The 24,876-nt window shown below is 43.2% G+C and overlaps 11 non-coding genes across 11 annotated transcripts; 6 read left to right on the top strand and 5 right to left on the bottom strand.

Moving 5' to 3' along the window:
- Nucleotides 1-3,449: 3,449 nt before the first annotated feature.
- On the bottom strand, nt 3,450-3,522 carry trnar-ucg (transfer RNA arginine (anticodon UCG)). The gene has a single exon. It is a non-coding gene; the product is annotated as a tRNA-Arg (tRNA).
- A 2,681-nt stretch (nt 3,523-6,203) lies between these two features.
- Nucleotides 6,204-6,277, top strand: trnan-guu (transfer RNA asparagine (anticodon GUU)). Its single transcript has one exon. It is a non-coding gene; the product is annotated as a tRNA-Asn (tRNA).
- A 1,538-nt stretch (nt 6,278-7,815) lies between these two features.
- On the top strand, nt 7,816-7,897 carry trnas-uga (transfer RNA serine (anticodon UGA)). Its single transcript has one exon. It is a non-coding gene; the product is annotated as a tRNA-Ser (tRNA).
- Nucleotides 7,898-9,451: 1,554 nt separating this feature from the next.
- Nucleotides 9,452-9,524, bottom strand: trnar-ucg (transfer RNA arginine (anticodon UCG)). The gene has a single exon. It is a non-coding gene; the product is annotated as a tRNA-Arg (tRNA).
- A 1,193-nt stretch (nt 9,525-10,717) lies between these two features.
- trnan-guu (transfer RNA asparagine (anticodon GUU)) lies at nt 10,718-10,791 on the top strand. The gene has a single exon. It is a non-coding gene; the product is annotated as a tRNA-Asn (tRNA).
- A 1,535-nt stretch (nt 10,792-12,326) lies between these two features.
- On the top strand, nt 12,327-12,408 carry trnas-uga (transfer RNA serine (anticodon UGA)). Its single transcript has one exon. It is a non-coding gene; the product is annotated as a tRNA-Ser (tRNA).
- A 1,554-nt stretch (nt 12,409-13,962) lies between these two features.
- Nucleotides 13,963-14,035, bottom strand: trnar-ucg (transfer RNA arginine (anticodon UCG)). Its single transcript has one exon. It is a non-coding gene; the product is annotated as a tRNA-Arg (tRNA).
- Nucleotides 14,036-15,228: 1,193 nt separating this feature from the next.
- Nucleotides 15,229-15,302, top strand: trnan-guu (transfer RNA asparagine (anticodon GUU)). The gene has a single exon. It is a non-coding gene; the product is annotated as a tRNA-Asn (tRNA).
- Nucleotides 15,303-16,838: 1,536 nt separating this feature from the next.
- trnas-uga (transfer RNA serine (anticodon UGA)) lies at nt 16,839-16,920 on the top strand. Its single transcript has one exon. It is a non-coding gene; the product is annotated as a tRNA-Ser (tRNA).
- Nucleotides 16,921-18,471: 1,551 nt separating this feature from the next.
- trnar-ucg (transfer RNA arginine (anticodon UCG)) lies at nt 18,472-18,544 on the bottom strand. The gene has a single exon. It is a non-coding gene; the product is annotated as a tRNA-Arg (tRNA).
- A 4,753-nt stretch (nt 18,545-23,297) lies between these two features.
- trnar-ccu (transfer RNA arginine (anticodon CCU)) lies at nt 23,298-23,370 on the bottom strand. Its single transcript has one exon. It is a non-coding gene; the product is annotated as a tRNA-Arg (tRNA).
- Nucleotides 23,371-24,876: the final 1,506 nt, after the last annotated feature.

Genomic DNA, 24,876 nt, shown 5'->3' on the forward strand with positions numbered 1-24,876 from the left:
GAGAGCAATCACGCTGTGTTTATGTAGAAAAAGCGATTAGGTTTATGAGCAATCTAATTACCTATTCGCTTAAAACGCTATATAAAATAAAGTTTATTTAAAGATGAATGATAAGTGTCGCAGTTTTAATAATTTTCGTAGTAGGGCTTGGACAGATTCCAAGTGCATTTTTGCAATTTACGTTGCATTGTCCAATGTGATGTTGTAATACAGTTTAGAATACAGTAAGTCTAAACTGTATCAGCTTTATTTATGGGTTGCAATTTAGAAAAAGTCAAAAACCGCACTCAAAATCCAATTTAGAGCTTTCTGGCAAGAGGAGACACCCAAATTATAATGTAACATGCCACTGTTTGTGCATGAACAAAGTTATACTGCAATTTTCCTTAGATACGCGATTAAAAAAAATAATTTTTTTGAATCCCCGGCCAAACACATTCCATAAGAATCAGCGCTTTTATACAGTATATCGCCTTTAAACACGCGTTTACGATTTAAATCAAAACTCGATTCAAATCAATATAAATGTTTATTTTGTAACGCATAGGTGACTATTCATTGTTATTAAAAAGATGTAAATTCGATCATGTTGTGATATTTAGAAATATAAATTTGTTTTGATGCGAGTGAGGTTTTATTTAATCTCTGACCAAGGGAAATGTTTCATTTTTTCAAAGAAATGTTTGTTAAAAATTAAAGTCATAGTTCCATGAGATTCAACCACAGACCATGTGACATAGGAGTCAGGAACCTAACCCACAGCACCACCAGCGCAGTCACATGCTGAGGGCTGAAAAAGCACTACAGAAACATTATCGACTATAAAATAATGTAATTAGGCACAGAAGAAGTTTACAGCACAGTACAATAATAAATGCTGACCATGACTTTAGAAGCATAAATTACCTTACACTCAATTTAAACACAAGCTGTCTTTAGCCCTCTAAGCTGGTTCATACAGAAATGTAGAGAACCAGGCTCAGAACACACAGCTTCATTAGCGAATACATATGCAGAACAACTAGAGAAGATGTTTTACAGAGGATGGATTTTTAGAAACATCCCATCAGTGACATCACTGAAGTCAACTCCTAGGTAACTGTCGTGTGGATAGTTTCACAAGAATCAGACAAAGGTTTAAGCATCGCTTATTTTAGATAAAACTGCAAAAAAACAACAACAACCCATAATGTACTTCTTTGCGGCTCTGTTTGCCCAAATCATATATTCACAACGTGAAATTAGAAAATAGTATTACGTAACCAAAAACCGCAATATGGAAACAGAACCTGTGTAATTGTTGACAGATGATGTACTCGTAACATTTTTACAAGACGAACTACAACATTTAAAAAATGACTTGTATGTACTTGATATCTCTAATCAATCCACTGCACTGCATTAAAACAAAACAAAAACTAAAACGCCCTGGGCATACCGTTTCGCGCTTCTCATCAGTTGCTCAAAAGCAATTTGACCGTATGAAATGCATAATATAAACCTAGAAACATATACGTGAGGAGTATTTACGTAGTATCGGTGTCAAGACATACCTCTCAAATACTGTAAATCAAGTTAAAAATATCTCAAGACCGATTCTGGTCATAATGAAACCATGTTTCGTGTATGTTTTCTTTAAAGTACCGAGACCAGCCATATACTGTATGTTTATGTTCCAAAATTAATATCGTTTATGGCCTTCACACGCGTTGCATTACGCTCCTATTCTTTTTATGCTCAGGCACTAAGATTTCCCTTCAGTGGTAAAATTCCATATAAATATTCAATACTTAAACGGGCACAGTTAAGACATTAAATATACATATACATATACATATACATATACAAACTGTATACAGTACAGTTTGCATACGGTAATATGTTTATGTTCCTAAATCAATCTCTTTTATGAGCATGTGAAAGGCATGGTGAATCGATTCTCAAAAATTACTGTACTTTGCATGATTGGAAAAAAATGCGTGATTGCGAAATGCTGTGGTGTTACTTTTACAAAGAAGGTCAGTGAAAAAAATAATGTGGACCAGGGCAATACTTTGAGTTTACAGCTTGTCCAAGGTCATTTATTATTAATACTATTAGTAATATCTTCATTAAAGACTTTGATGGCTACAGCTCAAACATGAGAAGTTGAGCTTTATTAGCTCCACCTTGCGGAAATTCCGGATACTATTATTTTGCTAGCGGTATTTACCGGTAACTCGCGGTATTTACCGGTAACTCGCGGTAGACTGCGTACAGCGTACCGGAAAATAATGCAGTATCGCCCGCACATTTTGAATGGCTGCATCTGTAGCAATCATATTGTAGCAGACACTCATTTGCCTGTTTCACAAATGATCATATTTTACTAGAGATTCTGTTTGGGATACGGATGTGCATTCTGACACCAATCTCTTACAAAAAATGATTTTACCTTATCGCGGCTTTGCCCTTCTTGCCTCTTTGGACAATATCTCCATCTTGTGGTCGTTGTTGGTAATGTCTAGACAATATCTCCATCTTGTGGTCGTTGTTGGTAATGTCTTCTTATAGATAGATACTTTATTGATCCCGTGAGGGAAATTGCAGTGCAACAGCAGCTTAACACACACAACACAGCCACAGTGTAACGAATTATATAATAATAGTACAATACTGTATATATACTGTATATATATATATGAAACAGAAATAGAAACAGAAACAGGAATCGCTTACTCACCTGGAGAATCTCTGTAGGAATATCTAGCATTTATCAATGGAAATAAAAGCTGCTTTAATACAGTGCATGTTCAAACTCAAACCCTCAGCTGCTGTTCTTGTTTGTTTTGGGACAAATTGCAACTGAGCATCGCATGAGCCGTTACGTACCCTTATCTGTTTGGCAATTTCAAGGGAGGAGTTAGGTCAGAATGGGTAGGCTGCAAAACAACAAGTAAAGATTTATTCCAAGATGAAACGTTGTGGCGGTTTTCTTATCTTTTCAGCATGGACTCAACTTTTACGTGTTCCTTATATGCTATATGTGTATCTATTAGCACCAATGTCGTTCTTAAAAACTAACATGAAATTGTCAGGGACATTCAGCTATATACAAAGACGAGACAGACAAAGTAATAATTCTGTATTAACGTGGCCTACATATTGACGCAATGATCGAACTAACTGACATGTTCTGATTCAGATCCCCTGCAGTTCATGCCAATTAGAACAATAGCAATGCTGAGTCCTCCCCACCCTACCGAGCACAAATTCAGCTGCTCTCCAGTTCTGTTCTGCATGTTTTTTCATTGCAATTGAGCTCGGAGCTGGAGATGATCTCCATACAGTTCTGTGTTCACTAGCCCGCACTTGCGTGCTAATTTACGGGTTGTGGCAAATGCTTTTCTATAGTTCATATACATGACGGCAACCTGTTACCGAGGAACCTGAGAGGTTTAAAAGCCTCATGAGCCAGGCAGGACTCGAACCTACAATCTTCTGATCCGAAGTCAGACGCGTTATCCATTACGCCACTGGCCCATAGAACATGCACTTGCACTCCACCACAGAGAGCTCTACACTGCTACTAGTAGTACACTTCCCCATCTAAATTTTCACAGCAAGAAACTTGTGTTTCCTACTATTTTTATCAGGTTTAAAATATCATCTCCTTAAAACAGAAAAAGTGTTGATGTGTCGTGCTGAAATTCCGATTGATTTTGAATTCAAAGAAAAAAGGTTTTCTTCCAAAACACCATGAAATTGTCACATCTTGCAGACAATAGGTGTATTCCATGTTGAAAAGAGAAGAAAGAAAACCATGGAGCCTTTAACAGGTGTGAGGCTTCTTCAGGTGTGAGAAGACCTCACAGTCGAAACGCTGTGGTTCCGTTCTTCTCTTTTCAGTGTAGTGATTCATAGCCGTTCAGGGACCCCAAATATGTAAGAAAACCGGTTCAGGGACGCCAAATATGTAATCATAGTGGCTCTCTGAAGGCACCAGTTCTGTAGGGTTTGGGCATTTACTGAGACAATTATTAATTGTAGCAGTAAATCACAAAGTTGATTCTTTTGATGGCTTTAGAGTCCAACCATGCGACATAACTCAAACAACGCACACACACAGGTACTAATACACGAGGATACATTTATTAATACATAGAATATGCATATAAAACTAACAGATCTTATCGAGAGGGTTATCAGAATACAAAAGGTATATATTCAGTCAGTTACGAAGTGTTACACATATCAAGAGGACATACGTTCAGTATATCATTCATTAAGACCGTTTCGTAAATGAACTTAGTTATAACTTCTACATTAGATACTCAAACAAGTACATAACTCTTAGGAATTAAATTGATATCAACTGGTTGGGATAACAATTGAATTCTCGAGCTGTAATGCATTGAAGTTAAATACTCATCCAATCTTTGGGGATTCAGATCTTCTGCGGGCACAAAGAAACAGTTGCAGGCTGTTGCTGTCCAATCCGCGCTCTCTGGCTCCGTGCCAGGCTGTGCTGTGCGGCTTGCGACGGTGCGCTGCTGATGCTCACTGACCGGCTAGTTAGTGTTGGCTTTAACTAGCAAAGTTTGTGCACAGGAGAAAAGATGACTGTGGGTCCCAGCAAGTCAGGAAGAGGACCGGTTCGTTCCTAATGAAGAGCTAGTTCTGAATAGTGATTCAGCTTTCCACAGTTCCGACCTGTTCACGAGGCCTGCTGCTGGTTACTCTCTGGCAACCTCCACTCTAGACTCTTAGAACAAAGGAAAGTTCTGGCACTCAGACACACTGGCCGTTCCGTGGTTGTCCGGGCTGAGTCTCAGGATGGTCAGGAGGCGCGCTGCGAGGATGTCCTGCCCTTGGGAGCCTTCTGCTCCTGGGCCGTCCTGCCCTGGAATTCTCCTTTGAATTCCCTTTAGAACAGTCCACAGAATCCTCTCCAGAATCCCTTCTGAATCTTGTTGAATCTCACTGAATCTCTCAGGCTCTCTGTGTTGCCTGTTTTTACCTGGAGGAACTTCAGCTCATTGATTGGCTGAAAGTTCCATGGGCATCAGAGTCCCACGTGGGTTACTCGGCCCTACCAGTCCCTGATTGGTTGATCAAGGTGAGATATGAGTCACTTACTCCTGACACTTAGTAATGCAGTCCAGATGTCCAACTGGCACTCCCTAGACAGATAGGCGCCAATGGATGACCATTGATCATGATAGCCAGGCTTAGCTAAGTGCATCCCCCTTTGGGAGCTGTCCTAGGACCTTAAATCACCCTGGGAATAGTCTCTCTGTGGCTGCACCACAGAGATGAACAGAGAAATGGGGCCTCATTTGGGAAGCTCGGAAACACTTAATTCTGCCTTATTAATAAGCCTCGCCGCTACATCAGCATGCAATAAACCTATTACTTGTTCCTTTGCAGCCGAGGCATGCTGACGTAGCTACCCAGCTGAACATCTTGCAGACTCTACAGTACTTCTCTCCTGTAGAAGTAAAGCAGGGCTTGCTGGGTGAGCTTTTGCTCCGGTAAATTAGGTCACGTGTCATGTTAAATCACTTCTTCTAAACACAACATTTGCTGGTGCTAGCTTTCCCCATGAAAAGAGACATTTCCCTTACAGTACATGACATATCGTTTTTATTCTATCAATAAGTATAGAAATTAAACAAAAGAAAAAATGGTGTCGCCAAAGAATGCACAGCTCTGTCACCTTGGGGAGGTGTCAAGGGCATTGAACTCCTTGGACATGAAAAGTGCCCGATAAATGCCATTTCTCATCATTTCTCTTGGCGTCAGTTCTGCTATTAAATGGGATGGAGGCAACGGGCTCAGAGAGCAGGTTAAGTGCACACCGAACGCAGATGTGTCCAAGTGTCTGTAAAAGCGCGGTGCTCCGCTGGCGCTGTTCCCTAGTGGCTTAAAGTGCCCGCCTAGTAAGCAGGCGATCCTGGGTCTGAATACCAGCGGTGCCTCTCTCCGTGTCTTGTTGTGCCGAATGTATCATTTCAGACAAACATGTACAGCTTGGTTCAGTTTAATGCAAGAATTCATTTCCTTTCTGGAATAACTTGTTTTTGAAGAAATCCATACAGCTTGTGAAAGATGAAATCCATTTCTTGGTTGTCAGTGGAAAAAGATTGCCGGCTGCAAGAAGCGCAAGTGATTGTTTTCTTTGACCATAAACCTGCAAATATAGGGAGCACAAGCGGCCGTCAGTCTCTGTGGCGCAATCGGTTAGCGCGTTCGGCTGTTAACCGAAAGGTTGGTGGTTCAAGCCCACCCAGGGACGCATGTCTCCGTTTTTCCAATGTAAACATCATCACCGCTAAAGAAGATGGCGCAGAAGGCTCCACAGTCGAAACGTTGTGCTTCTTTTCTTCTCTTTTCAGCATGGAGTAAACCTTTGCTTGATCCTTTGCAGCCTACGCATGCTGACACAGCTACCTTTCTCTTAACGCGCCTCAATCATTATTCACCAAAACCATCAGCAGAATGTGTCGCCTTTGTGGTGATGTCACTCCTCTGCTTCACAAATGTCCTTAGTGACGGACCATTTCTTTCTGCCATTTTTCCGGAGCGGTTATTGATTGCTCCATCATTTCCCTCATACTTTCCATCCCTAGATTGAAAAAAAAAAACAGAAACAGGCTGACAGGACGACAATCAAATTGCAAAAACTCATCAAAGCACTCGATAGAGTATTTGAATCCACAAGTAGCTACGAGCAACTTTGTCCTGGCTTGTATGAAAGTCGGAAAATGTCAAAAAGACAAAGATGGTGGCTTTTTCATATCTGTTCTTTTATTTTTAGTTCGTTGGCTCTTCTGTCCATTGTCCTCCTGCCTGGCTCTTGACCTGTGACTGTCTGAACGCACACATTAGACTTTCAGGCGGGGGATTTGTCCTGAGCCTCTGTGGAAGACCCACCCACCCCCATAAATAACTGCTCTAGAAACACATGAATGCAAAACTAAACCACAGCTTAAAGAGGAGCTCCAACTCAGTGCCATACTAATGTAAACGAAGTAATACTAAGACATGTTCTTATGGATTTGTCTTACCTTGAGATATGTAATTGGATTTCAGGATTAACTTCCTCATTCAATGTACTGGTGATTCTTTGCCTGGTCAGTACCTGGGTGGGAGACCTCCAGCGAACAATTAAGCTTACTGCTGGAAGTGGTGTTAAGAGACTCTTAGGATCTTCCAGAGGTGTCTGTCCAATAGCACTAGTTGCCTTAGAGCTGGCTCAAACATTGCTCAAGAGTCTACCTTTCACAGATGCGCAAAGATGAATGATGGGGGTGCACGCTTCAAGGAGCCTTCCAACTGTAGGGACCGATTAGAGACGATCCGTAGCATGTGTTCGTTTCCATATCTGCCCCGTGTCTCAACGGTAGGACAGAGTCAAATACTGCCTCGACACGTAACAGCATTATATATAACCGCAGGACTTGAGGGCTGTTTTGTTTGAATGTTCAAGGCATTGGTAAGAGCGTAGGTCAAGGGCCATTGGTGCATCTCCTGTAACTGGAGTAAAAATGCTATTCAAAGTGCAGTGACTAAAATCGTCGTCCACATGTCTCCGTTGTTGATTGCTTTCTGTCTAAGAACGTTCTGTTTTCATGTCCGAACGGGGAGACTTTATCATTCCAACTTGAAGCCACCCTTAAGTCCTCTGAGGTGTGTGTGTGTGTGTCCTTGCACGTATGGCGTAAAAGGTTTCTTAAACGGAGAGCGAACTTGAAAAAAGTTGCCTCCGCTGCCGCCGCCACCTCGCACTCCCTGTTCGATTGTAGCAAGAAGGCAGCGGCCGCGGTGCTCGCTGTAGTCGTGGCCGAGTGGTTAAGGTGACGGACTTGAAATCCGTTGGGGTCTCCCCGCGCAGGTTCAAATCCTGCCGACTACGGCGTCCTTTGCATTTGGTTGCGTGCGTGCGTGTAAAAGGACCAGCGCCGTTTCGTTTTCGCTGGGACCTTTAACACTCTAAATCGCCTGGACCCGCAGCCTGTGAAATCGATTCTTCAGCACCCACGATGGACGCTTTGCCGCTGGACACAGATAACGATGCTTTTCTGCAACGAGCTTTCCAGCTGAATTTTCTCGGCAGCTCCGTACTGAACCTGTTCTCCATTGCAACATAGCGGAGGCTCGTCACGTCTATAGCAAGGCTGTGTAGGACCGCATACGCCACAGTGACTTGTACACAGACCACATGAAAGGCAAGCAAAATACACTTTTAAAATTCCAAAGACTCACAAGGTCAGAGAAACAGCGATGACCTGAACAGATCTGTTACAGAAGTCTAGGTTGACCTTTTTAGAGCTGTAATTGCATTTTTGTTTAATAGAAGATCAAATCTACTCGCATGTACCAGCACCTTACAGTTTATTGATGTTAATTCTGTTTAAGTAATAAGATTGCTAACGATGTTGGACTTTAGCCGGTGTTTTTTAGAACAAATTGCTTACACTTCTGTAAGGAATACGCAGTACGTGCCTTTGTCAGTCATTGCTCACCATACCTGTAACTTTCTTATCTAACTCACTTCCTCAAATGGTGAAGGTCCACAAACATAAATGAAAAAAAAACCCTTGTTGTAGATGAGGTGCACAAAAAAGCAGCCCCTGATAGTGTATAACACATTTATACTATTGCAGAGACACATGTAACATATATATACTGTATATATATATGAAACAGAAATAGAAACAGAAACAGGAATCGCTTACTCACCTGGAGAATCTCTGTAGGAATATCTAGCATTTATCAATGGAAATAAAAGCTGCTTTAATACAGTGCATGTTCAAACTCAAACCCTCAGCTGCTGTTCTTGTTTGTTTTGGGACAAATTGCAACTGAGCATCGCATGAGCCGTTACGTACCCTTATCTGTTAGGGAATTTCAAGGGAGGAGTTAGGTCAGAATGGGTAGGCTGCAAAACAACAAGTAAAGATTTATTCCAAGATGAAACGTTGTGGCGGTTTTCTTATCTTTTCAGCATGGACTAAACTTTTACGTGTTCCTTATATGCTATATATGTATATATTAGCACCAATGTCGTTCTTAAAAACTAACATGAAATTGTCAGGGACATTCAGCTATATACAAAGACGAGACAGACAAAGTAATAATTCTGTATTAACGTGGCCTACATACTGACGCAATGATCAAACTAACTGACATGTTCTGATTCAGATCCCCTGCAGTTCATGCCAATTAGAACAATAGCAATGCTGAGTCCTCCCCACCCTACCGAGCACAAATTCAGCTGCTCTCCAGTTCTGTTCTGCATGTTTTTTCATTGCAATTGAGCTCGGAGCTGGAGATGATCTCCATACAGTTCTGTGTTCACCAGCCCGCACTTGCGTGCTAATTTACGGGTTGTGGCAAATGCTTTTCTATAGTTCATATACATGACGGCAACCTGTTACCTAGGAACCTGAGAGGTTTAAAAGCCTCACGAGCCAGGCAGGACTCAAACCTACAATCTTCTGATCCGAAGTCAGACGCGTTATCCATTACGCCACTGGCCCATAGAACATGCGCTTGCACTCCACCACAGAGAGCTCTACACTGCTACTAGTAGTACACTTCCCCATCTAAATTTTCACAGCAAGAAACTTGTGTTTCCTACTATTTTTGTCAGGTTTAAAATATCATCTCCTTAAAACAGAAAAAGTGTTGATGTGTTGTGCTGAAATTCCGATTGATTTTGAATTCAAAGAAAAAAGGTTTTCTTCCAAAACACCATGAAATTGTCACATCTTGCAGACAATAGGTGTATTCCATGTTGAAAAGAGAAGAAAGAAAACCATGGAGCCTTTTACAGGTGTGAGGCTTCTTCAGGTGTGAGAAGACCTCACAGTCGAAACGCTGTGTTTCCGTTCTTCTCTTTTCAGCATGCAATAAACCTAGTACTTGTTCCTTTGCAGCCGAGGCATGCTGACGTAGCTACCCAGCTGAACATCTTGCAGACTCTACAGTACTTCTCTCCTGTAGAAGTAAAGCAGGGCTTGCTGGGTGAGCTTTTGCTCCGGTAAATTAGGTCACGTGTCATGTTAAATCACTTCTTCTAAACACAACATTTGCTGGTGCTAGCTTTCCCCATGAAAAGAGACATTTCCCTTACAGTACATGACATATCGTTTTTATTCTATCAATAAGTATAGAAATTAAACAAAAGAAAAAATGGTGTCGCCAAAGAATGCACAGCTCTGTCACCTTGGGGAGGTGTCAAGGGCATTGAACTCCTTGGACATGAAAAGTGCCCGATAAATGCCATTTCTCATCATTTCTCTTGGCGTCAGTTCTGCTATTAAATGGGACGGAGGCAACGGGCTCAGAGAGCAGGTTAAGTGCACACCGAACGCAGATGTGTCCAAGTGTCTGTAAAAGCGCGGTGCTCCGCTGGCGCTGTTCCCTAGTGGCTTAAAGTGCTCGCCTAGTAAGCAGGCGATCCTGGGTCTGAATACCAGCGGTGCCTCTCTCCGTGTCTTGTTGTGCCGAATGTATCATTTCAGACAAACATGTACAGCTTGGTTCAGTTTAATGCAAGAATTCATTTCCTTTCTGGAATAACTTGTTTTTGAAGAAATCCATACAGCTTGTGAAAGATGAAATCCATTTCTTGGTTGTCAGTGGAAAAAGATTGCCGGCTGCAAGAAGCGCAAGTGATTGTTTTCTTTGACCATAAACCTGCAAATGTAGGGAGCACACGCGGCCGTCAGTCTCTGTGGCGCAATCGGTTAGCGCGTTCGGCTGTTAACCGAAAGGTTGGTGGTTCAAGCCCACCCAGGGACGCATGTCTCCGTTTTTCCAATGTAAACATCATCACCGCTAAAGAAGATGGCGCAGAAGGCTCCACAGTCGAAACGTTGTGCTTCTTTTCTTCTCTTTTCAGCATGGAGTAAACCTTTGCTTGATCCTTTGCAGCCTACGCATGCTGACACAGCTACCTTTCTCTTAACGCGCCTCAATCATTATTCACCAAAACCATCAGCAGAATGTGTCGCCTTTGTGGTGATGTCACTCCTCTGCTTCACAAATGTCCTTAGTGACGGACCATTTCTTTCTGCCATTTTTCCGGAGCGGTTATTGATTGCTCCATCATTTCCCTCATACTTTCCATCCCTAGATTGAAAAAAAAAACAGAAACAGGCTGACAGGACGACAATCAAATTGCAAAAACTCATCAAAGCACTCGATAGAGTATTTGAATCCACAAGTAGCTACGAGCAACTTTGTCCTGGCTTGTATGAAAGTCGGAAAATGTCAAAAAGACAAAGATGGTGGCTTTTTCATATCTGTTCTTTTATTTTTAGTTCGTTGGCTCTTCTGTCCATTGTCCTCCTGCCTGGCTCTTGACCTGTGACTGTCTGAACGCACACATTAGACTTTCAGGCGGGGGATTTGTCCTGAGCCTCTGTGGAAGACCCACCCACCCCCATAAATAACTGCTCTAGAAACACATGAATGCAAAACTTAACCACAGCTTAAAGAGGAGCTCCAACTCAGTGCCATACTAATGTAAACGAAGTAATACTAAGACATGTTCTTATGGATTTGTCTTACCTTGAGATATGTAATTGGATTTCAGGATTAACTTCCTCATTCAATGTACTGGTGATTCTTTGCCTGGTCAGTACCTGGGTGGGAGACCTCCAGCGAACAATTAAGCTTGCTGCTGGAAGTGGTGTTAAGAGACTCTTAGGATCTTCCAGAGGTGTCTGTCCAATAGCACTAGTTGCCTTAGAGCTGGCTCAAACATTGCTCAAGAGTCTACCTTTCACAGATGCGCAAAGATGAATGATGGGGGTGCACGCTTCAAGGAGCCTTCCAACTGTAGGGACCGATTAGAGACGATCCGTAGCATGTGTTCGTTTCCATATCTGCCCCGTGTCTCAACGGTAGGACAGAGTCAAATACTGCCTCGACACGTAACAGCATTATATATAACCGCAGGACTTGAGGGCTGTTTTGTTTGAATGTTCAAGGCATTGGTAAGAGCGTAGGTCAAGGGCCATTGGTGCATCTCCTGTAACTGGAGTAAAAATGCTATTCAAAGTGCAGTGACTAAAATCGTCGTCCACATGTCTCCGTTGTTGATTGCTTTCTGTCTAAGAACTTTCTGTTTTCATGTCCGAACGGGGAGACTTTATCATTCCAACTTGAAGCCACCCTTAAGTCCTCTGAGGTGTGTGTGTGTGTGCTTGCACGTATGGCGTAAAAGGTTTCTTAAACGGAGAGCGAACTTGAAAAAAGTTGCCTTCGCTGCCGCCGCCACCTCGCACTCCCTGTTCGATTGTAGCAAGAAGGCAGCGGCCGCGGTGCTTGCTGTAGTCGTGGCCGAGTGGTTAAGGTGACGGACTTGAAATCCGTTGGGGTCTCCCCGCGCAGGTTCAAATCCTGCCGACTACGGCGTCCTTTGCATTTGGTTGCGTGCGTGCGTGTAAAAGGACCAGCGCCGTTTCGTTTTCGCTGGGACCTTTAACACTCTAAATCGCCTGGACCCGCAGCCTGTGAAATCGATTCTTCAGCACCCACGATGGACGCTTTGCCGCTGGACACAGATAACGATGCTTTTCTGCAACGAGCTTTCCAGCTGAATTTTCTCAGCAGCTCCGTACTGAACCTGTTCTCCATTGCAACATAGCGGAGGCTCGTCACGTCTATAGCAAGGCTGGTTAGGACCGCATACGCCACAGTGACTTGTACACAGACCACATGAAAGGCAAGCAAAATACACTTTTAAAATTCCAAAGACTCACAAGGTCAGAGAAACAGCGATGACCTGAACAGATCTGTTACAGAAGTCTAGGTTGACCTTTTTAGAGCTGTAATTGCATTTTTGTTTAATAGAAGATCAAATCTACTCGCATGTACCAGCACCTTACAGTTTATTGATGTTAATTCTGTTTAAGTAATAAGATTGCTAACGATGTTGGACTTTAGCCGGTGTTTTTTAGAACAAATTGCTTACACTTCTGTAAGGAATACGCAGTACGTGCCTTTGTCAGTCATTGCTCACCATACCTGTAACTTTCTTATCTAACTCACTTCCTCAAATGGTGAAGGTCCACAAACATAAATGAAAAAAAAACCCTTGTTGTAGATGAGGTGCACAAAAAAGCAGCCCCTGATAGTGTATAACACATTTATACTATTGCAGAGACACATGTAACATATATATACTGTATATATATATGAAACAGAAATAGAAACAGAAACAGGAATCGCTTACTCACCTGGAGAATCTCTGTAGGAATATCTAGCATTTATCAATGGAAATAAAAGCTGCTTTAATACAGTGCATGTTCAAACTCAAACCCTCAGCTGCTGTTCTTGTTTGTTTTGGGACAAATTGCAACTGAGCATCGCATGAGCCGTTACGTACCCTTATCTGTTAGGGAATTTCAAGGGAGGAGTTAGGTCAGAATGGGTAGGCTGCAAAACAACAAGTAAAGATTTATTCCAAGATGAAACGTTGTGGCGGTTTTCTTATCTTTTCAGCATGGACTAAACTTTTACGTGTTCCTTATATGCTATATATGTATATATTAGCACCAATGTCGTTCTTAAAAACTAACATGAAATTGTCAGGGACATTCAGCTATATACAAAGACGAGACAGACAAAGTAATAATTCTGTATTAACGTGGCCTACATACTGACGCAATGATCAAACTAACTGACATGTTCTGATTCAGATCCCCTGCAGTTCATGCCAATTAGAACAATAGCAATGCTGAGTCCTCCCCACCCTACCGAGCACAAATTCAGCTGCTCTCCAGTTCTGTTCTGCATGTTTTTTCATTGCAATTGAGCTCGGAGCTGGAGATGATCTCCATACAGTTCTGTGTTCACCAGCCCGCACTTGCGTGCTAATTTACGGGTTGTGGCAAATGCTTTTCTATAGTTCATATACATGACGGCAACCTGTTACCGAGGAACCTGAGAGGTTTAAAAGCCTCACGAGCCAGGCAGGACTCGAACCTCCAATCTTCTGATCCGAAGTCAGACGCGTTATCCATTACGCCACTGGCCCATAGAACATGCGCTTGCACTCCACCACAGAGAGCTCTACACTGCTACTAGTAGTACACTTCCCCATCTAAATTTTCACAGCAAGAAACTTGTGTTTCCTACTATTTTTATCAGGTTTAAAATATCATCTCCTTAAAACAGAAAAAGTGTTGATGTGTCGTGCTGAAATTCCGATTGATTTTGAATTCAAAGAAAAAAGGTTTTCTTCCAAAACACCATGAAATTGTCACATCTTGCAGACAATAGGTGTATTCCATGTTGAAAAGAGAAGAAAGAAAACCATGGAGCCTTTTACAGGTGTGAGGCTTCTTCAGGTGTGAGAAGACCTCACAGTCGAAACGCTGTGTTTCCGTTCTTCTCTTTTCAGCATGCAATAAACCTAGTACTTGTTCCTTTGCAGCCGAGGCATGCTGACGTAGCTACCCAGCTGAACATCTTGCAGACTCTACAGTACTTCTCTCCTGTAGAAGTAAAGCAGGGCTTGCTGGGTGAGCTTTTGCTCCGGTAAATTAGGTCACGTGTCATGTTAAATCACTTCTTCTAAACACAACATTTGCTGGTGCTAGCTTTCCCCATGAAAAGAGACATTTCCCTTACAGTACATGACATATCGTTTTTATTCTATCAATAAGTATAGAAATTAAACAAAAGAAAAAATGGTGTCGCCAAAGAATGCACAGCTCTGTCGCCTTGGGGAGGTGTCAAGGGCATTGAGCTCCTTGGACATGAAAAGTGCCCGATAAATGCCATTTCTCATCATTTCTCTTGGCGTCAGTTCTGCTATTAAATGGGACGGAGGCAACGGGTTCAGAGAGCAGGTTAAGTGCACACCGAACGCAGATGTGTCCAAGTGTCTGTAAAAGCGCGGTGCTCCGCTGGCGCTGTTCCCTAGTGGCTTAAAGTGCCCGCCTAGTAAGCAGGCGATCCTGGGTCTGAATACCAGCGGTGCCTCTCTCCGTGTCTTGTTGTGCCGAATGTCTCATTTCAGACAAACATGTACAGCTTGGTTCAGTTTAATGCAAGAATTCATTTCCTTTCTGGAATAACTTGTTTTTGAAGAAATCCATACAGCTTGTGAAAGATGAAATCCATTTCTTGGTTGTCAGTGGAAAAAGATTGCCGGCTGCAAGAAGCGCAAGTGATTGTTTTCTTTGACCATAAACCTGCAAATGTAGGGAGCACAAGCGGCCGTCAGTCTCTGTGGCGCAATCGGTTAGCGCGTTCGGCTGTTAACCGAAAGGTTGGTGGTTCAAGCCCACCCAGGGACGCATGTCTCCGTTTTTCCAATGTAAACATCATCACCGCTAAAGAAGATGGCGCAGAAGGCTCCACAGTCGAAACGTTGTGCTTCTTTTCTTCTCTTTTCAGCATGGAGTAAACCTTTGCTTGATCCTTTGCAGCCTACGCATGCTGACACAGCTACCTTTCTCTTAACGCACCTCAATCATTATTCACCAAAACCATCAGCAGAATGTGTCGCCTTTGTGGTGATGTCACTCCTCTGCTTCACAAATGTCCTTAGTGACGGACCATTTCATTCTGCCATTTTTCCGGAGCGGTTATTGATTGCTCCATCATTTCCCTCATACTTTCCATCCCAAGATTGAAAAAAAAAAACAGAAACAGGCTGATAGGACGACAATCAAATTGCAAAAACTCATCAAAGCACTCGATAGAGTATTTGAATCCACAAGTAGCTACGAGCAACTTTGTCCTGGCTTGCATGAAAGTCGGAAAATGTCAAAAAGAAAAAGATGGTGGCTTTTTCATATCTGTTCTTTTATTTTTAGTTCGTTGGCTCTTCTGTCCATTGTCCTCCTGCCTGGCTCTTGACCTGTGACTGTCTGAACGCACACATTAGACTTTCAGGCGGGGGATTTGTCCTGAGCCTCTGTGAAAGACCCACCCACCCCCATAAATAACTGCTCTAGAAACACATGAATGCAAAACTAAACCACAGCTTAAAGAGGAGCTCCAACTCAGTGCCATACTAATGTAAACGAAGTAATACTAAGACATGTTCTTATGGATTTGTCTTACCTTGAGATATGTAATTGGATTTCAGGATTAACTTCCTCATTCAATGTACTGGTGATTCTTTGCCTGGTCAGTACCTGGGTGGGAGACCTCCAGCGAACAATTAAGCTTGCTGCTGGAAGTGGTGTTAAGAGACTCTTAGGATCTTCCAGAGGTGTCTGTCCAATAGCACTAGTTGCCTTAGAGCTGGCTCAAACATTGCTCAAGAGTCTACCTTTCACAGATGCGCAAAGATGAATGATGGGGGTGCACGCTTCAAGGAGCCTTCCAACTGTAGGGACCGATTAGAGACGATCCGTAGCATGTGTTCATTTCCATATACGCCCCGTGTCTCAACGGTAGGACAGAGTCAAATACTGCCTCGACACGTAACAGCGTTATATTAAACCGCAGGACTTGAGGGCTGTTTTGTTTGAATGTTCAAGGCATTGGTAAGAGCGTAGGTCAAGGGCCATTGGTGCATCTCCTGTAACTGGAGTAAAAATGCTATTCAAAGTGCAGTGACTAAAATCGTCGTCCAGATGTCTCTGTTGTTGATTGCTTTCTGTCTAAGAACGTTCTGTTTTCATGTCCGAACGGGGAGACTTTATCATTCCAACTTGAAGCCACCCTTAAGTCCTCTGAGGTGTGTGTGTGTGTGCTTGCACGTATGGCGTAAAAGGTTTCTTAAACGGAGAGCGAACTTGAAAAAAGTTGCCTCCGCTGCCGCCGCCGCCTCGCACTCCCTGTTCGATTGTAGCAAGAAGGCAGCGGCCGCGGCGCTTGCTGTAGTCGTGGCCGAGAGGTTAAGGTGACGGACTTGAAATCCGTTGGGGTCTCCCCGCGCAGGTTCAAATCCTGCCGACTACGGCGTCCTTTGCATTTGGTTGCGTGCGTGCGTGTAAAAGGACCGGCGCCGTTTCGTTTTCACTGGGACCTTTAACACTCTAAATCGCCTGGACCCACAGCCTGTGAAATCGATTCTTCAGCACCCACGATGGACGCTTTGCCGCTGGACACAGAGAACGATGCTTTTCTGCAACGAGCTTTCCAGCTGAATTTTCTCGGCAGCTCCGTACTGAACCTGTTCTCCATTGCAACATAGCGGAGGCTCGTCACGTCTATAGCAAGGCTGTGTAGGACCGCATACGCCACAGTGACTTGTACACAGACCACATGAAAGGCAAGCAAAATACACTTTTAAAATTCCAAAGACTCACAAGGTCAGAGAAACAGCGATGACCTGAACAGATCTGTTACAGAAGTCTAGGTTGACCTTTTTAGAGCTGTAATTGCATTTTTGTTTAATAGAAGATCAAATCTACTCGCATGTACCAGCACCTTACAGTTTATTGATGTTAATTCTGTTTAAGTAATAAGATTGCTAACGATGTTGGACTTTAGCCGGTGTTTTTTAGAACAAATTGCTTACACTTCTGTAAGGAATACGCAGTACGTGCCTTTGTCAGTCATTGCTCACCATACCTGTAACTTTCTTATCTAACTCACTTCCTCAAATGGTGAAGGTCCACAAACATAAATGAAAAAAAAAACCCTTGTTGTAGATGAGGTGCACAAAAAAGCAGCCCCTGATAGTGTATAACACATTTATACTATTGCAGAGACACATGTAACATATATATACTGTATATATGAAACAGAAATAGAAACAGAAACAGGAATCGCTTACTCACCTGGAGAATCTCTGTAGGAATATCTAGCATTTATCAATGGAAATAAAAGCTGCTTTAATACAGTGCATGTTCAAACTCAAACCCTCAGCTGCTGTTCTTGTTTGTTTTGGGACAAATTGCAACTGAGCATCGCATGAGCCGTTACGTACCCTTATCTGTTAGGGAATTTCAAGGGAGGAGTTAGGTCAGAATGGGTAGGCTGCAAAACAACAAGTAAAGATTTATTCCAAGATGAAACGTTGTGGCGGTTTTCTTATCCTTTCAGCATGGACTAAACTTTTACGTGTTCCTTATATACTATATATGTATATATTAGCACCAATGTCGTTCTTAAAAACTAACATGAAATTGTCAGGGACATTCAGCTATATACAAAGACGAGACAGACAAAGTAATAATTCTGTATTAACGTGGCCTACATACTGACGCAATGATCAAACTGACTGACATGTTCTGATTCAGATCCCCTGCAGTTCATGCCAATTAGAACAATAGCAATGCTGAGTCCTCCCCACCCTACTGAGCACAAATTCATCTGCTCTCCAGTTCTGTTCTGCATGTTTTTTCATTGCAATTGAGCTCGGAGCTGGAGATGATCTCCATACAGTTCTGTGTTCACCAGCCCGCACTTGCGTGCTAATTTACGGGTTGTGGCAAATGCTTTTCTATAGTTCATATACATGACGGCAACCTGTTACCTAGGAACCTGAGAGGTTTAAAAGCCTCACGAGCCAGGCAGGACTCGAACCTACAATCTTCTGATCCGAAGTCAGACGCGTTATCCATTACGCCACTGGCCCATAGAACATGCGCTTGCACTCCACCACAGAGAGCTCTACACTGCTACTAGTAGTACACTTCCCCATCTAAATTTTCACAGCAAGAAACTTGTGTTTCCTACTATTTTTGTCAGGTTTAAAATATCATCTCCTTAAAACAGAAAAAGTGTTGATGTGTTGTGCTGAAATTCCGATTGATTTTGAATTCAAAGAAAAAAGGTTTTCTTCCAAAACACCATGAAATTGTCACATCTTGCAGACAATAGGTGTATTCCATGTTGAAAAGAGAAGAAAGAAAACCATGGAGCCTTTTACAGGTGTGAGGCTTCTTCAGGTGTGAGAAGACCTCACAGTCGAAACGCTGTGTTTCCGTTCTTCTCTTTTCAGCATGCAATAAACCTAGTACTTGTTCCTTTGCAGCCGAGGCATGCTGACGTAGCTACCCAGCTGAACATCTTGCAGACTCTACAGTACTTCTCTCCTGTAGAAGTAAAGCAGGGCTTGCTGGGTGAGCTTTTGCTCCGGTAAATTAGGTCACGTGTCATGTTAAATCACTTCTTCTAAACACAACATTTGCTGGTGCTAGCTTTCCCCATGAAAAGAGACATTTCCCTTACAGTACATGACATATCGTTTTTATTCTATCAATAAGTATAGAAATTAAACAAAAGAAAAAATGGTGTCGCCAAAGAATGCACAGCTCTGTCGCCTTGGGGAGGTGTCAAGGGCATTGAGCTCCTTGGACATGAAAAGTGCCCGATAAATGCCATTTCTCATCATTTCTCTTGGCGTCAGTTCTGCTATTAAATGGGACGGAGGCAACGGGCTCAGAGAGCAGGTTAAGTGCACACCGAACGCAGATGTGTCCAAGTGTCTGTAAAAGCGCGGTGCTCCGCTGGCGCTGTTCCCTAGTGGCTTAAAGTGCCCGCCTAGTAAGCAGGCGATCCTGGGTCTGAATACCAGCGGTGCCTCTCTCCGTGTCTTGTTGTGCCGAATGTATCATTTCAGACAAACATGTACAGCTTGGTTCAGTTTAATGCAAGAATTCATTTCCTTTCTGGAATAACTTGTTTTTGAAGAAATCCATACAGCTTGTGAAAGATGAAATCCATTTCTTGGTTGTCAGTGGAAAAAGATTGCCGGCTGCAAGAAGCGCAAGTGATTGTTTTCTTTGACCATAAACCTGCAAATGTAGGGTGCACAAAAGACTGTCAGACTCTGTGGTGCTGAAAAGTTGGTGGTTCAAGCCCCTCCAGTATGCGTGTCTCAGTTTTTCCAATGTAAACATCATCACCATCGCTAAAGAAGATGGCGCAGAAGGCTCCACAGTCGAAACGTTGTGCTTCTTTTCTTCTTTTTTCAGCATGGAGTAAACCTTTGCTTTATCCTTTGCAGCCTAAGCATGCTGACGCAGCTACCTTTCTCTTAACACGCCTCAATCATTATTCACCAAAACGATCAGCAGAATAAGTCGCCTTTGTGGTGATGTCACTCCTCTGCTTCACAAATGTCCTTAGTGACGGACCATTTCTTTCTGCCATTTTTCCGGAGCGGTTATTGATTGCTCCATCATTTCCCTCATACTTTCCATCCCTAGATTGAAAAAAAAAAACAGAAACAGGCTGACAGGACGACAATCAAATTGCAAAAACTCATCAAAGCACTCGATAGAGTATTTGAATCCACAAGTAGCTACGAGCAACTTTGTCCTGGCTTGCATGAAAGTCGGAAAATGTCAAAAAGAAAAAGATGGTGGCTTTTTCATATCTGTTCTTTTATTTTTAGTTCGTTGGCTCATCTGTCCATTGTCCTCCTGCCTGGCTCTTGACCTGTGACTGTTTGAACGCACACAGTAGACCTTCATGCAGGGGATTTGTCCTGAGCCTCTGTGAAGGACCCACCCACCCCCATAAATAACTGCTCTAGAAACACATGAATGCAAAACTAAACCACAGCTTAAAGAGGAGCTTGTCATGACCGCCAGGCAGTTAAGACCAACTCTTAAGCAATCTAAACAGCACCAGCAGAGGGTGATTATTAACAAACGCCGCCGCACGAGTTAACCCACCTGCACACACTCCACCGTGGGGTACGCAGTGCTATTTTTACCATCTTTACTTGCTTCCCGCTGGTATTGAGTCTACTCCTTGAGAGCTCTACCTGGCGTTTTTTCCATTACCTCGTTTATTCTGGATATTGGACTCCCCTTCTGCCTTTTCGACTTTGGACCTCGCCTCTCACCTCGGACTGTTTGCCACCAGTGTTCTCCCTGGATTACGACTTACCTTACGCCTCTTGACCACGAAACAAAGCAAAGCAGAGCAAAACAAAATGAACAAACGAAAAGCCTCACGTCCCGCACTTGCGTGTAACGCCGTTACGTGCCCAAGCGGTATTGTACTTCATCTTAGCACTGCACCCCGGGGCGTACGGTATATGGGAACGAGCACACGCCACAAATCGTCTCGAATCACTCCCTACAGCTGTAAGGCACCTTGAAGCGTGCACCCCCAACATTTTTCTTTGCGCATCTGTGAAAGGTAAACTCTTGAGCAAACTCTGAACCAGCTCTAAGGAAACTAATCCGATTAGACGTTACTTTGACTCATCCTTTAAGGGAACCTTGTTAATTGGAGAAATCAATGATTTCGAATGAATTCTGTATGCGTTAAAAGACAGCTATACACAGAAAACATGCAGGACACTTCTCATGATGTTTCCCGAGCCGAAACACAGTGCGTTTTTCCAAGCCCTCTGACAAAGCCCGCCCACTGAAAACTGCAGCAGATCGTGTAAAGACGTTCAACTTTGTAACTACTGCACGCACAGGAAGCAGAATAAATTCCTCTTTTCAAACTGTCAAAGGTTTGCTTTGCGAACACTGCAGGACATCGCACAATCTCTTTTGAATGGGGACAAACGATTTCTTATGGGGCACAGTAAGTACAGACGTTTAAAAAGCTCCACTCATGCCGACGATGCAGCATGAAGAAGCGCAACCTAACGTTTGCATTCCTAGCAAATTCCTTTTATTTTTTGATAAATAAAGACAGTCTTGTTTAACAAACAACACACACAACATTTTACATTGTCAATTCAATTCAAATCAATGTATTTCTATATAGCACCTTTCACAACAAGGTTGTCCCAAGGCACTTAACAATGCAAGTTGTTAAGAGCCTTGTGTCTAATATGCCGCCTAGGTAACGTGCTGTCTCTTTGAGGCAGATGTTTAAATCCTCTGAGTTAAGTGCTGAAGTTATAGTAGTCCTATCAGTATTGTTGCCTCCGATCAACAGATCCTCATTTTTCTCAGAGTTGAGTAACAAAAAGTTTTCACACATCCAAGTATTTCCTTCCTTAATGCATTTAACTAAACTGATAATAGAAGAGTTGTCGTTTGGTGTAAACAAAATGTTTATTTGAGTGTCATCAGCATATGAATGAAAGTTCATATTATTTTTTCATATTATCCTACCTAGCAGCAGCATGTAGAGAGAGAGAGCAATATTGGTCCCAGCACTGATCTTCTGGTACCCCAAATTGAACTGGTGACATTGATGAAGCAGTACAATTATTAGATATTTGAACATAATGAAAACGATGAGTAAAATGTGAAGTAAACCACTGAAGGACGGTTCCAGATAAGCCAACCTCAAACTCAAGCCTGTGTAACAAAACAGAGAGGTCAACCGTGTCAAAGGCAGCTCTAAGATCTAGAAGCAAAGCACAAGCACTGTTGCATTCCCTGCATCAGTAGCTAAGAGAATATCATTTACGACTCTTGTTAATGCAGTTTCAGAAACCAGACTAAAATTTCTCAAGTATATTATTTGAATCCAGATATGATTGACGTTGGGCAACAACTATTCTCCCAAGACTTTTAGATTGAAATGGGACCTTTGAGACAGGCCTGTAGTTGTTAAGAACTTGTTGATCCAAATTTGACTTCTTAAGAGCGGTCTAACAACCGCTACCTTAAATTGATCAGGTACAACGCCTGACGCAAGCGATGCATTCATCATACTAATTATAGGTCCTGCCAGTCCTTCGAGGGAATCTTTGACTAGCTGAGTGGGGATGGGATCTAGCGAACAGGTGGTTGACTTTGTCTTACGTCTGTGTTTATGAGTCCACCATAAGAAGAAATCTGAACAGGAGTGGTGATCATGCGAGGTCACCATGGAGGAAACCACTGCTCTCCCCCCCAAAAAAACCACCACTGCCCCTCTCAAGTTTGCTAAAGACCACATGGATGTTCCACAGCAACTCCTGGAACAATGTTCTGTGGACAGTGACAAAAGTTGAACATGTTGGTAAATGTGCACAACGTTATGTTTGGAGATAACAAAACACTGCATACCAACTCCAAAACCTCATCCCACCTGGGAAGCATAGCGGAGGCTGTACGGCTTGCAATCATCGAGGGACCGATGAATTCCAAGATGTATCAGGAAATTCTACAGCAGAATGTCAGGGTGTCTGCCTGTGATCTAAAACTCGAAAGACGCTGGGTCATGCAGCATGACAAAAACAAAGGAGTACATCAACAACAGAGTGGCTGAAACAATAGAAATTCCGTATTTTGGGATGGCCGAGTAAGAGTCCTGACCCCAATCCCATTGAAGTGCTGTGGCGTGATCTGAAGCAGGCCGTTCAGTGCAAGACATCTCCCAACTGTATGTGAGAGAAAAGCAGAGACGCTCACTGAGTAAGGTGGGGTTGCAGCTTTGCAAATCAAAAGGACATTTGTACGCTCAAAAAGGGACAGTAGCACCCCAGATGGGACTCGAACCCACAATCCCTGGCTTAGGAGGCCAGTGCCTTATCCATTAGGCCACTGGGGCACACTGGGTTGGGTCGATCACGCTGATGAAGAGCCAGTTTTTTTTTTCCTTTGCTTTTTCAAAGGGATCCCCAAAATTAGGAAAGTTAGGCAGCAGAAGGTTTACTGTGACCTGAGAAGGACCGGCATCCAATCACGGTGGTACACACACACACGCTCTCACTCATCTGAGCTACACGGCTACCAAGATGATCTCAGGTGCGCCGAGCTGGTACGGAACATATTGAACTGATCGACGGCGAATTGTCTCTCAGACAGGCTTTTCACCTCTGAGCTCCCTGACTGACAGTAATCAGCTAGGTAGTGAAACAGTCAGCTGCTTCTAAGCCTTAAACAGCTGCATCTCGGCGCTTCCACAGAGAGATGATTTGAAAGCCAAACATCGCCCATTGGGAACACCTTACTATCACTAGTTTAAGAGACTCTTAAGGTCTTGCAGAGGTGCCTGTCTAATAGCATGCGCTTTGCAAGCTATAGGTGTTTAGGCTGAGGCAGAATGCCTGTTAACAAAATGTTTTTCTAAAGGGGCCTCGCACTCTTTTCCAAGCAATGGTCACCATCCCCACCGAGTGTCACAACGTAGTCATGTCCTAGGATGTCTCCTGTTAGTCTCCATTTGTCTGCCACCAACACTTTAGGTTACGGGGTCACAACCGCACCCCGGAGAGCAGAGGAGCCGTTGTCGTTCTGGCGGCGCAGATTGGGCTGAAGGTGGGGCGCTTGAATCTCGCTGTTGGAGGCCGTCTGAAACTGACCCAAGCCTTTCCCTTGAATTAAATGTAAATAAGAAATGAACCCCAGATGCACATGGAATCAATCACGTGTTTCCTTTGAGCCGTTTCAAAGACTGCTCCAGAGTTTACCTTGCACAGATGCGCAAAGATTAATGATGGGGGTGCACGCTTCCAGGCGCCTTACAACTGTAGGGACTGATTAGAGACAATTCGTAGCGTGTGTTCGTTTCCATATACGCCCCGTGTTGCAATGGTAGGATGAAGTCAAATACGGCTTGGACGCGTAACGGCATTCTATCCAACTGCAGGACTTGAGGGTTTTTTGTGCTTTGTTCTGTTTTCGTTGACATCGCATTCGTAAGAGCGTCAAAAAAAGGCAATTCCAGCATCTAACACGAATAAAAGGGCTATTGAAACTGCAGGGCTGCGCAGCTTCTAAAATCCTTGCACACAATTCTCCGTTATTGTTACTTCCTTCTTTCTGTCTAACAAAGTTCCCTTTTCCTGACCGGACGGGGAGACTTTATCATTCCAACTTGAAGCCAGCCTTAAGTCCTCTGAGGCGCATTTGTCTGCTAGCATGCATTTTGTGAATGTTTTTTTTGTTGTTGTTAAACGGAAAGCGACTTTGAAAAAGGTTTCCGCCGCTGCCCGGCACTCTATGTTAGACTGCATCAAAAAGGCAGTGGCGGCGGCGGCGGCTGAGTGGTTAGGGTGATGGACTAGAAAGCCATCGGGGTCTCCCTGCGAAGCTTCAAGTCCTGCCGCCTACG

The sequence above is a fragment of the Lepisosteus oculatus genome, unplaced genomic scaffold (genome assembly GCF_040954835.1).
Source record: "Lepisosteus oculatus isolate fLepOcu1 unplaced genomic scaffold, fLepOcu1.hap2 HAP2_SCAFFOLD_88, whole genome shotgun sequence".
NCBI lineage: Eukaryota > Metazoa > Chordata > Actinopteri > Semionotiformes > Lepisosteidae > Lepisosteus > Lepisosteus oculatus.